Source organism: Trachinotus anak, unplaced genomic scaffold, assembly GCF_046630095.1.
Source record: "Trachinotus anak isolate AG129_WGS33_773 ecotype Australia unplaced genomic scaffold, CSIRO_AGI_Tana_v1 ptg000033l, whole genome shotgun sequence".
Lineage (NCBI taxonomy): Eukaryota > Metazoa > Chordata > Actinopteri > Carangiformes > Carangidae > Trachinotus > Trachinotus anak.
Window position 1 is genome coordinate 5216569 of NW_027273884.1, and position 15156 is coordinate 5231724.

Sequence of the window (15156 nt, forward strand, 5' to 3'; positions counted from 1 at the left end):
TTGATGCCACTAAAATGACAGAATTGACAAATCGTTTTTCCTAGATGTCATTTCCTGCTGCTGATTTTTCTTGTTTCACTTAAGCCAAGAAATATAAAGTGAACATTATTTCCAGATAGGAAGCTCATCTCTCCAATCTTTCCTCTATGATCTGAATACTGCACTTGTCAGTATGCGTGGCCTTTGACCCCCCCTCTCCTTATAGGGCAGATGCCTCCACCTTTCCCCTTGGTCCTCCCTCTTCTCATCTTCCTCTTTTCCTCCCTTCTTCACACTTGCATGCCCATAAAGGGGGGCGTGTCTTTCTCTTTGGGCAGGATTCATTCCAGGTGTGAGACCAGGGTGCAGCACCTGGGTGTGGCTTCTGATCTGACTAAATGGTACATTTATTATAATTCTTGATGTGATTATTGGTGCATAGGAAGAGTTTTCAAAGTCAAGGCTCTGGTACCAACACTGTCTTCTCATTTATTACTTTGGCTCAGATGTCAGAAACTTCCCATTTACCTCAAACGCACCATATATTTATATGTGGCTCATGCTGAGTTCATGCCATGTAATACAAAGTGGGTGACAATTTTCTTAAGAGTTCAAAGGTAGGCATTCATTCACTGGAAGGCCCACATCCCCCAAAAAAGTGTTGAATTAAAACACTCACCACGTTTGTTTTTTTTCCCCCCACATTTGGCAGCTCACATTTACGGTAAACCCATTATGACATGAACACAGCATCAGAGCGTGTCCTGGCACCTGCCCAAGGAGGACCAATCAAACCCAGATAGATTCATTTGAGTAAGAAGAAGCAGGTTATTGTTAAACTGCCTTTGTACTGAGTGATTCATTACACTGGACTGAACTCAGTGTCACGTTGCACATACTATAAACTATGACCAGCACTTGTAATGAAGCAATGACACAGCATTCTACCACTACTGTGTAAATATGATGAAGAGGATGTTTTTTCTGTAATGATATCATTGAAACTGAAGATGAATTAATAAAAAATAATCCTGATTATTCTGTACCTTTTGTTTGGGCAAGTTGCTTTTCCTCAAAGTCAGTGATATAATAACAAAAATGGTCATCACTGATGTCTGTGTGTCTCTGAAATAGATTTATTCAACAGGAAAATCTATGATACAAGTTAATGTGAAACTGATTATTCTATTTCACATTTTCGCCTTAATCGTGGATTTTATGTAAAACGAAACCCCAGATAAATGTTTTATATGCACATTTCAAACAGACAGAAATTGCCAAACCCAAAGAGGATGATTATTCTTTATTTGTTTGCATTTTTCTTCCCCTTTGTTGTTTTCCATGACTGTGAAAATAGTCTCTGACAATCAAGCCCAATGTAATTACCATATTTTTCTGTTACATGTGTTCTCTTGAGAAATTGATTTTTTCCTCATTATTGTTCTCATACTTGTGTTGAGTAGTAGAGCACCAGATTTCCTTTTATATATCTAGAAAGACTACAAAAGCTACTATTGTAACCCAGTGTTTTAATATTGTGAATCAAAGCATTGCTTTGAACCCCTGACCTCATCTATATCTGGGACTGGCATTAGCACTTGGGAAAATACGTGGCTTTAATAATAATATGAGGTAAATATTAATGTATCCTACACATTTTCAGATGCTTTTTTCAATGTTTCTGCCCATGTCTGTGGTAAATCTTGTCTTCTTTGATACAAATTCAGCAGCAGTAATAAGCCCGCTGTACAGTGCTGACGTAGCTTCAACAGTTGAATCGAGCTGTTGGCTTGCTGGCTCCGCCCCTTGTCTGGAGGTGGAAGTGACAGTCTGAGGAGGAGGAGGGGCAGGGGAGAGGTCTGCGCCACTGGGTCCAATAGACGAGCGGCAGGGCTGTCAGACCGAAACTGAATTAGAATAATAAAGCCAGAAATACAAGTGGTTGGATTAAAACTAGCACTTATTTAAGAGTTCCCGGTTGGATTTAGCAGTGAAGGGAGAACGCAGACGGCTCAGACACAGTGAGTATTACAGTGTTTTCGGTCTGCTCTGAAGTGGCTTTGTTATCAACAGGTGCTGCAGGAAGCAGCAAGTTAGCCAGTTAGCTGCTAACGCTAGCCTAATAACGTTCAGTAAAATTAAGCCACAGTTGCTAAATAAAGTAGGTTTTTGTGGCGGTGGGTCGCTAAACTGATGGGAAAGGTTTATGCCAACTGAAGGCACTGTATCTTTACTGAAAATGAAGCTAATTCATGCCTTGATACTTTTGGGTGACTTTGATCGTACAATTGGCGAAACAAAACAGTAATTTCTCTAAGCTAACGTCACTCACTTAGCATGATTTGTAGTTGCTTTGTGTCTCTTTCAGTTAGGTAGTCAGCTCTGACTTTGTCAGATACAGAAAGAAAGTACCTTGTTAGCGCTACATGCTGACATTATGTAATTGTTAACAACAGCGGACTGTGTTCATCTGACGTTAGCGCTGGCTAATGTTGAACGTTACTGTGTTTTGTGCTTGTCAGGACAGACACATGTCCCTTGAGATAAGAGTTAGGACTGTTAATGAATCGAGACTTTCAAATGCTGACAAAATCTGTAGTTGGTAGCATCTGGGGAAACAAGAACATATGTTTTACCCAAAGGTCTTACCAGCTGTATGCTTACAATAAAAGTAAAAGATAGAAATAACTTAAATATTTCTCGAATGAAGTAACCTTATCAGCATTAGAGGACCTTGTCTGTTGGGGTGTGCCAACATATGATTGCACCAGTGCTATTGAAAACAGCATTCGTGGCAAAAGTGACTTAATGCGATTTTCTTTCCTTTAAATTTAATCTGATTTGTAATCCTTGTGAATGTCAAATGTATTGTAAAATGGTACAATAGCACACAGATGGTGAGGGTCAATGATTCAGGGTACAAAGCCCAAATACAAAAATTTCTAGCTACAGTGTAAACGAGGAGGATGAGTTTGAATAAATACAGACACAGACATGTAAAGACGGCAGAGGAAGGCTTAGATTTTACCCAGTGAATGTGTTATCAGTGACAAGGCGCTGTCTTGATAAGCACTGACACTGAAATCACTTAATATCAGTGAATGATTCTCCCTTTGCAGTGCTATACTGTGTGCCTGAGGCTGTCAGGACGGATTTGATGATAACAGTATGGTGCTTTATCTGGCACATTGGATCCAGGGAGCAAACACTTAATGACTAGTTAAATTTGAAATACACCCAATAACTGGTCAGATTTAGGAACGTAAACTTGGGAGTGGAAAACTGTTAAAATTGGTTTTGAAATACAACTTTCATCTGTTGCATTCAATACAGAATTGTTTGGTTTGCACATTTGGTTGTGCACTGAATTCCAGGTAGTGGGCTACATTTCTTTAAGAGTTTTCTACACTTAACACATTGAAATGTGACTAATATCAAAAAGATCCCGATGAAACCAGGGCTTGTGAAGTACCAAACCGGTCCAGCATGCTGCTCTTGTTATGGATTGTTTTTTGGTGAAAGCGTGACACTCCTATTGACAGTATATAAACATACATTTATAGAAGTAGGTCCATACTGTGGCAAAGAGTTTTGATTTTAAAAGTTTTGGGTGGTGTGTTTGTATTAGGGCTGCAGCTATTGATTATTTTAGTAATCGAGTATTCTACCAGTTATTCCATTAGTTAATCGGGTAAAGAACAACTTTTGTCTTATTGAATAATAAGACATAAGGAAACAATAGGATATATAAAAAATGACAAAAAAAAAAACAGTTTTTTTTTTAATGAACAACCAATTGGTTTCTATTTAAGAAAATTCAACATTTTTATTTCTACAATTTACCAACTTACACCCACTAACTTTGGTGTAAAAAGGTTTTAGAAGGATGATAATCTCCAGATGAGCGCTGTCATCTCCTTCCGCCATGTTTTGACTGACACATAACAAACCCACATTGCTTGCTGATTGATGCCATACTGAAGCAAATGTGAGTTTAAGTAACCACGGTAATCGGCCCCAGTTATAGTGATAATTAAACTTCAATGGTAAAACTAACCATCTGGCATTTTACTGTGATTATAGCTTGAAACTGGCATCTGTTTAATCTCTAACGGTGACTACTGAGCTGTCATATGGATTAAATGAAGCTTCGATGCAAAGAATATACCTCGATGACTTTTATTAATCAGGTTAATTGAGTTTCTCGAGGAATCATTTCAGTCCTGGTTTGTATGTTGTTTTTGTATGTCCAAGCATGAGGACTGTATATGTGTGGAATTTGACCTAAAAGAGTGGCTCTCTGATTGACTGACTGAGTGATAAGGTTTCTCCACTGGTAGTCATTCTTTCAAAATAATTTTCTGCCAACAAGCAGTGTTGCCAACTTAGCACCTTTGTTGCTAGACTTACTCACTTTTCAGACCCCTAAAGCAACGTTTAAAATTTTTTTTGGACACACCTCTCTAAGCTGACCAGCACAGCCATTGTCTATATTGTATGGGGGATTTCTCAGACAACATGAAATGATTGACATGAAATAAGGATCTTAGTTGTGCAGAGCAGCAGCTTGGAAATGGCTTGGAAGTGACTGCTGGTTTATATGTAGTTTTAATCAGCTGCGTGTCTGACAACAGAAACAGACAAAGGTGTAAATGAGAACTGTTTTATTGCAAATTCATCTGTATTAAGATACTGCTGATATGGGCACAGAGGGGAGGAGAGAAGCAAAAATAAGGGGCTGAGACCCACTGACACCAGGCAGAATGCAAATAGCCAACGAAGCAGTCCAGACATATACTAGGTTTTGACCTAGTCTTGTTTCTGATGTTGAATAGTGGCATAAATGTTAGTGGTTGAGCCTAACTCAGTTAATGACTTTTTAAACATACTTAAGTATAAAGGAAATTCCTGTTTATTACTCTGCATTGCCTTTAACAGCAGCTAAGAAGCTGTTTTTATGTTTCATATTATTAGTACAGTGAAAAATAATATTTTATATTTCTGTGTTGAGTAAGTGGTGTTACAAAATGATGACTCCTTTTCATAGGATGGACTGTATTTTTCAACATATGGGAGGATTGTCTAGCTAGCTAACTGAAGGTACCTTACCTTCAGTTACAGGCTGTTATATGTGGGGCTGAACAATATGCAAGAAAAGAAAAATGGGGGTTGGGGGTTGTGTGGGGAGGGTTATACTAAACAAACCTGTTCCCTTGATCCCTTATACCGTATGACTTGTAGGTGGCAGCATCTCTGAAGCATCACAATGCTTCATTTATAATCATGTGTTGTGACACATTTTACCTTTATCAAAAAAATTGCGGCTCCTGAGATTTGGATATTGTACTAACCCATACTGAGATTCCGATTTCGATAGTTATAGGCTGTCAGTCTAGTCAGTTACCAGCAGGTGCATGTAGTTCATCAGTGTACAGCTGTGTAGTTTACTGTATTGGACAGTATGTGAACACTGATGCTTTGAAACTCTTAATTGATCTGAATTGCAATTGAGAGGTTCTAAAGCCAGGTATGAGGTCACATGACTATGGTGATGAAGTCAAGGCTGACTTTTACGGACACACATAAACACACACAGAGAGCTGGTGAGCCAGTGAGGTGAGAACAGCAAAAAAACAGAAGTCCTCTGTAATCTGGATTGTTCTCTAGCTCACACTCTCCCTCTCATTCTCACTCTGGTTCTCTGACCTGATTGGGACCCAGTGTTAGGCTGCTGCCAGATCCGCATGTGTCACCATGTCAGGGTTACTGATGCAGCCACTGGGGCTGATATTGTCACGGTCAGCGTTGCCCACCTCGGATATAATGAAGGTTCCTCCCTGCTTTGGTTAATCAACATGCTTAATTCTAGTGTGCCGTAGCAAGTCTTTCAGTAGAGTTTAAATATTCTAAAAACTAAATGCTATTCCAACATTAAAAAAAGAAATAATAATCATTATTTCTATCTTAATTTTAAATGCACCAACTAATGGTCATACACATTAGAGCAGGCATAGACCCTGAGACTTCTGAAGCGTGTGGTGCATAAATATTTGACAAACATCTCTTACATTTTTCTACAACTGTTTATTGAAACATTACTTAATAGTTGAAAACTTTCCCACTTCAAGTATGTCATAGCTTTTAGAAATTGATGACAGGCTTTGGGAATCTGTCATCTCTGTTCATCTTCTCTAATGCAGCACATCTTAACTGACATAAATGACTTGAAGTTTATGCCTGTGCTCCTCCTTTTCTCCCTCATTTCGGCTCAGTTTCTCTTTGTCTGGTACAAGGTGGTACAGCATGTATGTGTGTGTTTCAGTGTGTACTGTTAAACACAAGATAAGAGCCGGCTCTGCTTCTGCTCCCAGTGACATTCACAATATACACACACACACACACACACACACACACACTGACTTACTTCTTTACTCACTCTCTGCTGGTTGTTTGTGTTCCACAGTGAGATTTCCAGCTAGTATCTACATAGCTATAATCTTGATCTTGATCTGCACAACTTTTCTTCTTTCATCTTGCTTTCCGCTCATATTAGAACAGCACAAAGTAATGGTGCTTTTCTCTTTTCATCAGCATTGTTGAGGGTGCAGCCATCTTTTATGAATAAACTTTATTGGAATTATCAATGGATCAAATTGGCTCAGTCTTTAAGTTCAGAGTAAGGACTCATGTCATGATTGGTACGGTCTTATATGGTGTGTATTAAAAATCTACAGTGTCTGCCATCCTTTAATCCCTCATTTTCTGCTACTCTTCTTTCTCCCCCTGTCTCTTTACCAGAGGGTTTTAATATGTATAAATTACTGCTACTGCTGTACTGCTGTAATGATTGTTGTGTTGTTTATTGCTGAGCAGTAAAACCTAAACCACTGGTATAATTAAAGGGGAATTTCACTGCTGGAAAAGAAGACATTTCTTAAAACCTTTGTAGTAGACATACATGCAGTTATTTTCAAAATTGGGACCTTAAAGCCAGAGAGAATTGAGAAAAATCAGCCTTGCAGGCTACTCCCAGGTAGGGATGTAAGAAGTCAATACACTTAAGTATCACAGAACAATGTTTTGAGATGCTGTATTGATTCTCAAAAACACTATATGGATTTTAACTTACATGCTAAGGTTGGTTGCAGACAGTGGTTCATTTTGTGTTTTCGCCTGATGGCAGTGTTTCTGATTTATCTTCTGCTATTTGGCTCTTACTCCACAGTACAGCCATAGGCTCTAAATAAAGAGGGTTGTAGCCTCTGTGATGTCACCCATAGGTTACTGAAAAGTGATTTTGAAGCTCAGAGTGGGCAGCACCACCATCGCCATCTTGCCAGTGCCTGACTGGAGCCGAGACTTTGGTGTGTGTCAGTTTGTGGCAAGCATACGCTCACTCACCTGCCACTCAAAGCGCCTCACTTTCGGAGCCAACCTCAAGCGGCCATTCGAACAAGTGCAGTTTTTAGCACTTCTGTGTTGGTTTCATCTTTCAGCCTTGGAGGTTGCCACTTGGTAACAACATACAGAGACAGGAAGTAGTGTAAGGGTGCACCACTAATGCTAGGATTAGCAATCCAAGCTTACTGGTAACGTTGGGGCTGATGGCTGAATCTGAAAGAGTTAGACCAGCTCCTGCGACATACAGAGCTGAAGTGTGGGCTCATTTTAGCTTAAAGAAGACACTATGGATATTGACTGGAGCGGTGCTGTCTGCAAAATGTGACACCAAAACAAATACTCTGGGAGCTCAACTAATCTAAGAGCACACTTAGCAAGACACCATTCTGATGCACAGCTAACAGAACAGCAAATGGCACGTACGTGCGGCGGCTCAGCAGTCCGTGAGTTGGTGCTCTTTAATCAGTATTCTCTTAGCTTATTTATTATTGAGTACTACATATGCATATGGCAACAAAAATATAGCCAACATGAACTGTTAAGCATTGGTTTGATGTCCAGTGGCCGTGCCCTCAACATTGGGTTCACTGGACACGACGTCCTGATGGAGCTCGTCAGACTGGTGCGGCTCCAATGGATTACCATCCCAGCTGGGAAGCGATGAAGGCGGCGGAGGGAGAGGAAACAAAAGCCTGGCTGTTGAGCCGGAACACCAGAGACCCTCACAAACCACCACTCTCAAGCCTTTATATCACAAACGCAAGGTCACTTCCCAACAAAATGGAAGAGCTGGAACTCACTGGAGGATTGCTGGGTTATCATCATCACAGAAACACGGCTATATGGCTAGGGGCCACCCTGCACCCTGCTCCAACAGGAGCATGGACTTTGTATATACACATACACATATACACTTTGTATATATACAAACAACAACTGGTGCACAAACTTAAAGACTATTTACAGTCACTTCTCTCCAGACTTGGAGTTTTTATCCGTAAGATGCCGCCTCTTTTATATGCCATGAGAATTCACGGTATACATACCTCCAGATGCTAATGCGGAAACTGCATTGAGCCACTTGCTAACTGCCATCAGTAAACAACAGAGAGCCCACCCAGATGAAGTATTTGTAATTGCAGGTGATTTCAACCAAGCAAACTTGAAGACTGTTCTATTAAAACTGTATCAACATGTACAGTTTCCCACAAGGGGGAAAAAATGCTTGACCATGCTTACAGTAACATCCAACATGGATTTAAAGCAGCACCTCTCCCTGACGTGGGTCAGTCTGACCACATCTGCTGGTTCTTAACTCCAGCATACAGACCCCTTATCAACACGGTCAAAGCAGCTGTTGGAGTTGTACAAGTTTGGCCAGAGGGAGTATTAGAGAGAGTACTATTCAAAGATGAGTACTGTTATATTTAAACAAACTGTGTAGACAATGTCACCACCACAAAACGCATCTGTGTATTCCCAAACAATAAGCCATGGATGACCATAGAAGTCCGACTCCTGCTTGAGGCCGGCAACACTGTCTTCTGGTCCGGTAGTACTGAGCAGTACAGGGCAGCCAGGTCGGACCTAGTGAGAGGCATCAGAGATGACCAAGCAGCTTACAAGCAAAGAATTAAGAGCCACTTTGAAAACTCTGACCCTCGTTGCACAGATTGGTCCTCAAGCACATCGAGGCTGTTCTCCCACCCACCCTGGACCCACATTAATATGCAAACAGAGCCAACAGGTCAACAGACGACACCATCCCCATCGCCCTCCACACCACACTACTCCACTCAGAACAACGAGGAGCATATGCACGGCTGCTGTTCGTGGACTACAGTTCTGCATTTAACAAAATCATTCCCAGCAGATTGGTCTCCAACATGTCTTCCTTATGAACTGGCCGCAGGCAGTCAGGATGGGCCCCCACCTTTCTTCCACTCTGTCACTCAGCACAGGGGACCCACAGGGCTGTGTGCTGAGCCCCTTCCTCGACTCCCTGCGCACCCATGACTGTGCATCAATCCATCACATCAACACAATCATAAAATTTGCAGACAACATGACAGTGGTGGGGCTGATCACTGAGTATGACAACAGACTGGTGCTTACTCAACACCACAAGAAACAGAACAACTGATTGTTGACTTCAGGAAGAAGCAGGACAATCATCCACCTCTGCACATGAATGGACAGACAGTGCAGAGAGTTTCCCGTTTCAGGTTCCTGCGCACACACATTTCAGACGATCTCACATGCTGAAGGTGCAAAGTACAGACAGGTTTAAATTCATCGTGCCATTCCTTCAGGAAAGCGCCTGAATGGGAATGATTTTATTTTTCAGCATGATAATGACCCCAAGCACGCTGCTAATGCAGTGAAAAACAGCTGCTAAAATGGTGACAGTCATGGACTGGCCTCCACAGAGTCCAGACCTGAATATTATAGAGGCAGTATGGGATCACCTGGACAGAGAGAGGAATAGAAGACATAAGCCTAAAGAAGAACTCTGGGAAGTGCTAAAGAAGCCTGGTGTAACATACCAGAAGATTACTTCAGAAAACTTCAGGACAGTCTCCCTAAAAGAGTTCAAGATGTGCTTAGTGCCAAGGGAGGTCCCACTAAATACTGACTCTAGCCTGTAGAAGTCATTTTGTTCTGAAAATTGTGTTTTGGTGTTTTTTTTTAATTTATTTTGTGTACATATTTCCTGTATCTTCTGTTTGTATCTCAATAAAGAGACCAAAAAATAAATATGGATGGTCATTAAACTTTGCTAAAACAACAAAGCTCGTGGTGACCCAAGACTTTTGCACAGTACTGTACATTAGTAGGTTTGCTAAGCGCTGAAATAATATTCCCTGATCCTGAAGAAAATGTTTGTGGTGCAAACATCTGCACGTGCATGAACATGTGGAACACTTAGCGGTCCGGTTTGGGGGTTTGAAAATATGGTCACTCTGTTGTTCTGTTGTCATACAACAGAAACAGATAAACATGTAAATGAGAACACCGTTAGCACAGAGAGTAGGAGAAAAGCAAGCAGATGAAGGGCTGAAACCAGCTGACATTAGGCAGAATGCAAATACTAAGTAGTCCAGCCATGTACTAGGTTTTGTCCTGGTCCTGTTTATTGTTCTAAAGATTGTTAAATGTGTTTAAATCTATGGAGGACGGTTTGAGTTCAGGCTCCAACAGGTAAATGGACTTCACTTTATTTTATTGTCAATAGTTTGTTCATATTTTAACTGTAATTGTCTAATTCAGTAAAATTGCAAGTTTATATTTGCCAGTTTAAGTGTTTGAGTGCCCTCCACTGCCACTGCAGAAAAGAAATCACCTGCTTCATGTGGCGTTGAGAGTCAGTGTCAGTTCATCCTTTCTCTCCATGCTGCCATTAATGCATAATCTGAGTTGTTTTTGAAAATTAAATGCTATTAAACAGGATATGCTTCATTATCATTAAAAAAATGAAATGAAATGAAATGAAATTAGATTAAATAAGAGATTATGACATAATTTTTTACGACCCTGTCTGTGAAAATGATGGACAGCGAGAACGCCTAACGCAACCTCTGCTTCATCCTAAAAATAAATAAATAAGTCAGAAGCTGAACGCAGTGAAGTTTCTTGCAGTGAGGCAATTTCAGTTCTGTCTCCATGGGTGTGCGTCTGGCCCATGGACATCATCGGGCAGCTACAGGGCCTCTCTGTCAGCTGCAGTCATGATGACGCTCCGGTGGCCACCTCCATTTCCAAACGCTGTTGTGTCGCATTCCACAGCTCTTACTGTCAGCTTTTCCCTGTTGCCAGGGGAACCTCGTGGCAAGGACTTGTTTTGGTTCCTGAGTTTGGACATGCCCTGTTTACTGTTCTTGGAGGCAGGTCTACAAAGAATGAGGAAGTACAGCTCGCAACCTAAGCAAGTTGCAAAACTCCTACAGATGACATCACCTGAAGGAATTTTGCAGCTATTTTGAAGCTAGAAGAGAGATTATATTTAATATAAAATTATTATATTATTATACCATATTATTAATGCTATTCATGTACATCTACTCTCAAAACTGGAACTATGGGAATCAAGTTGAAAAGCTGCGTTTACTCCTGTTGTTGCTGATAGTGCACATTTGCCAGAACTAACAGTGCATCGCACCTGCTGGTGTGGCTTAACATACAAGGCTTTGTTGTCCTACTCTCAGAAGAAGCCAGTCGCTGTTTGTCATTGTAACACATCTTAAATAAACAGGTAGCACACTGAGATAATCCTACAGTAAACATCAGACCTTAAGTTCACACTTAAGTCCTGCTTTATGTCAGACTTTGCTTCTTGTCAATCACCTTTAAAAATCACTTAATGTTAAAATCTTGTCAACAAAAGTTAAAAATAAACAAACTAAACTGGATTCAAATATTACATACTGATTCATATTTTCTTGCATCTCCCTATACCAGTGAGATACATTTGTTTTCCAAGTCACCACACTAGGAATGTCGAAATACCAGAAATGTGGTAGTTGGTACCAACACCAACTAAATTCCGTTATTCTAGATACCAAATTGGATACCACAGCAAAGATTGAAAACAGCAGGGGCTGCTGTGCTCGTGTTGATGTGCACACACCTCCATATAGTCCAGTGTGCAGTCTGACATTCACACTGACTGAACAGTGACGACTGTAGTCTGTTATTGTGTTGTGAGTACCCAACCAGCTCAGTCAGCCTTTGTGAATGTTGTGTGTGGGTCACTGCTGCTATAGACCAGTCAGAAACCTGGAAAAACGGAATCATCTTTTCTATGGGAGCTTGACAGGAACAAACGACTTAACAAAAAAGTGATAAAAAATAACAAGCAGATAAAAAATGAAAGCCCTGATGTTTTTGATTAGAACAATGATCCACACATTGTTATATAATTCATGATTATGGTTAACTGAACTAGCTGATAACCAGCTTAGCTGTTGACTGCAGCCATCAGCTTTTCCTCCAGGTACTTGTGTGAAGTTGAGACAACTCAGATCCTCTGTTTTACAAGAAAATGGAAACAAACTTAACTGGTTTTATCCAGTTTGTCATTTGTTCATGACTCTCAATGCATTCAAAGATCAGTCTGTTATTAAAATAGCTGCGAATTCATTTTCTCTTGGGTAATTGATTTATTCATTGACTAACTGTTGTCAATAATAGAATAATTAAAAAACATTTCCATAACATTAGCAAGAAATCATGATATTACAATGTTTAGACAGTACTTAGAACATTTTGCTTTGAATGTCTTTACAAAGTATCAGTGACATTACATGTGAACACATTTTTGATACTTATATTTATATATCATAGTCATTTCAGCTACTGATCAGCGTTAGGATATATGCTAACATTTAGATATGTTGATGGTTTTACTGAATATTAATTTTAAGCAAAATTCCTAGTTGGCTAAGACAGAAGCAGCTGCAGATGGAAGCTGGAGGAATGCAGAGTTGATATTGAGGAGGGCGTAAACGGACTGATGGTTTATGGAGAGGAACTAGAGAAACTATTTTGAAGGAGATTTTGTAGTCAACGATTTATCATCATATCCTTATCTAGATACGAAGATGTGCAATATTAATAGATATGGGCGACATCAAATTTCTCACATTATTATCATTTTTAAAAATCTGTTATGTAGCCATTACTTATTACAGCTGTTATTGTCCTTGAAACGCTAAAAGAACATAGAGTTATTATGTAGAGAAGGGATTTTTTTTTTTTATTCCTGTGCCATCTGTTCTGATCGATAAAATATTTAGGTGTTATTAAGGTTTCTTTGAAATGCTTAATTTTCACTGTGGCTACAGTTTCAAATAAGTGTGAACTTATGAGTCGTGTCATATATCGTATCACTATGGAGATATTTGGCGTAAATATGGGAATATTGGCAATACTGGAAGAGCTTCTTGTTTCCCATAGCTTTGCCTTGAACTGTTGCCTCAGCAAGACACGCATGCTTACACACATTGATGCATGCACAGCAGGGGGTAAGCTGTGGTGACAGATGGTGTTGTGTATGTGTTTCTGTGATGGGGGAGTCCTTCTTTTTTTTTTTTTTAGGTTATAGCTGATCAAACCCATGTGTGTTTCTTCAGCAGTGAGCAGTCCAGACAGATGAAGGCTTATTTAACCAAATCACTAGTCTGAGGGCAGGAATCCAGTTGGAAACAGCAACAGGTCTTCATAAACCATAGCACAAGCTTTTCCAACCAAACTGGGGGTCAAAACCAAACCCCACATCATCAAACCAGAAACACTGATCTTGATATTACGTTCAGGTGTAACATTGCAGCCAATCAGATGCCCTTTTCATAACTATTCTCCTTCTGTGTGATTTGCTCTAACTCAGAGAGATTGCATGGTGGACAGAGACACGCCAAAGGCATGAAACCAAAGCTGTGTCTTAAACTCATACCACATACTAGCTCTGTACCTATTGTGTTCACAGTTGAAAAATGACAACATTAAATATACTCTAAAGCCAATCCTTGGTTTGTTTGAGAGGTTTTCATGTCATATCATTTAAACTGTTAATCACAAGCAGCTTAGTGGGAAAAGCTGTTCACATGAATCTCTTGTAATTGTGAGCTAGAGATAGGTGAACATTTGGTTTACTGCAACAAATACATAACACAAATACATAACACAACATAAGTGTCAAATGTGGATTGTTGTTCTGGTGTGTGTGTGTGTGTGTGTGTGTGTGTGTGTGTGTGTGTGTCCTCAGCATTTCAGTAGTAGTGCATACAGTGTGTTCTACAGTGTTGAAACCTCTAGCCTTGTGTAAAGGACTTGATGGCCTTTCCAGCACCCTCTGTTGTGTCTTTAAGCAAGATACCACACTCTGAATTCCTCCAGATAAGTATGAGATGTTTGCGTTAGGTGTCTGCATGGGGGAAAGTAAAGCACTGTAAAGCACTTTGTCCTATTCCTGAAAAGCACTGAATTGCTTAGTGATAATATAGTGGGCTGTTACTGAAACCTAGTTGACTTATAGCCATATAGCCTGTCAGCTTCTCACAGTACCGAATGGGTTGTTTGTGTGAAGCGACTGGTTGGGGAGTAGCTTTCAGATTAACAACTCATGGTGCACCGATGTGGAAGCGTTAATTTGTGGCCGGGGACTTCAGCCACTGCAGCCTCAAATTGGTGGTACTGAAATACTTCGGGCATGTCAGCAACAGACAACAATGGCGATGGATATAGAAAGGAGGTGAGGGGCCTCGCTCTGTGGTGTCAAGACAACAAACTCTCCCTAAATGTTCAGAAAACTAGTCCAGTTCTGTTAGGACACCAGTTAACATCAGCGATGCTCCTGTTGAAATTGTGAAAAATTTCAGATTTTTAATTTCATATCACACTCTCTCTCCTGGGGCCTCATTTACAAAGGTTGCGTCAGCACAAAAACGTTGCCTACGGCATTTTTCATGCTCACAGTCGGATGGACATAAAACCATGTGCAAAAGGATGCAATTCATAACAGTGGCAGATAGTGGATAGAGGGCATATCAAATCACAGAATTAAGGGAACAGTTATATAGAGTTCTCATATGATGTAGTTGACTAGGCTGATATTACAGTGCAGTTTACACAATAGCAGCCGGAGCCAGTTCCCCTGATGTTATCGGACTGCACGCGCTGCTATAAAGGCACCATCAGAGGATGAAGTTGTCCATGTCAACAGAAAACAGTCTCATTCCATCAATGGTGCAAATATGTGACGCACAAATGCGAATGACT

At 40.3% G+C, this 15156-nt stretch overlaps 1 protein-coding gene across 1 annotated transcript in view; it reads left to right on the top strand.

Moving 5' to 3' along the window:
- The first annotated feature begins 1804 nt into the window (after window positions 1-1804).
- Window positions 1805-15156, top strand: part of pals1a (protein associated with LIN7 1, MAGUK p55 family member a) — a 33971-nt gene continuing 20619 nt past the window's right edge. The window contains exon 1 of the mRNA XM_071471175.1: window positions 1805-2000. The gene's annotated coding sequence lies outside the window, so the exon portion shown is untranslated. The remainder of the gene's footprint in view (window positions 2001-15156) is intronic.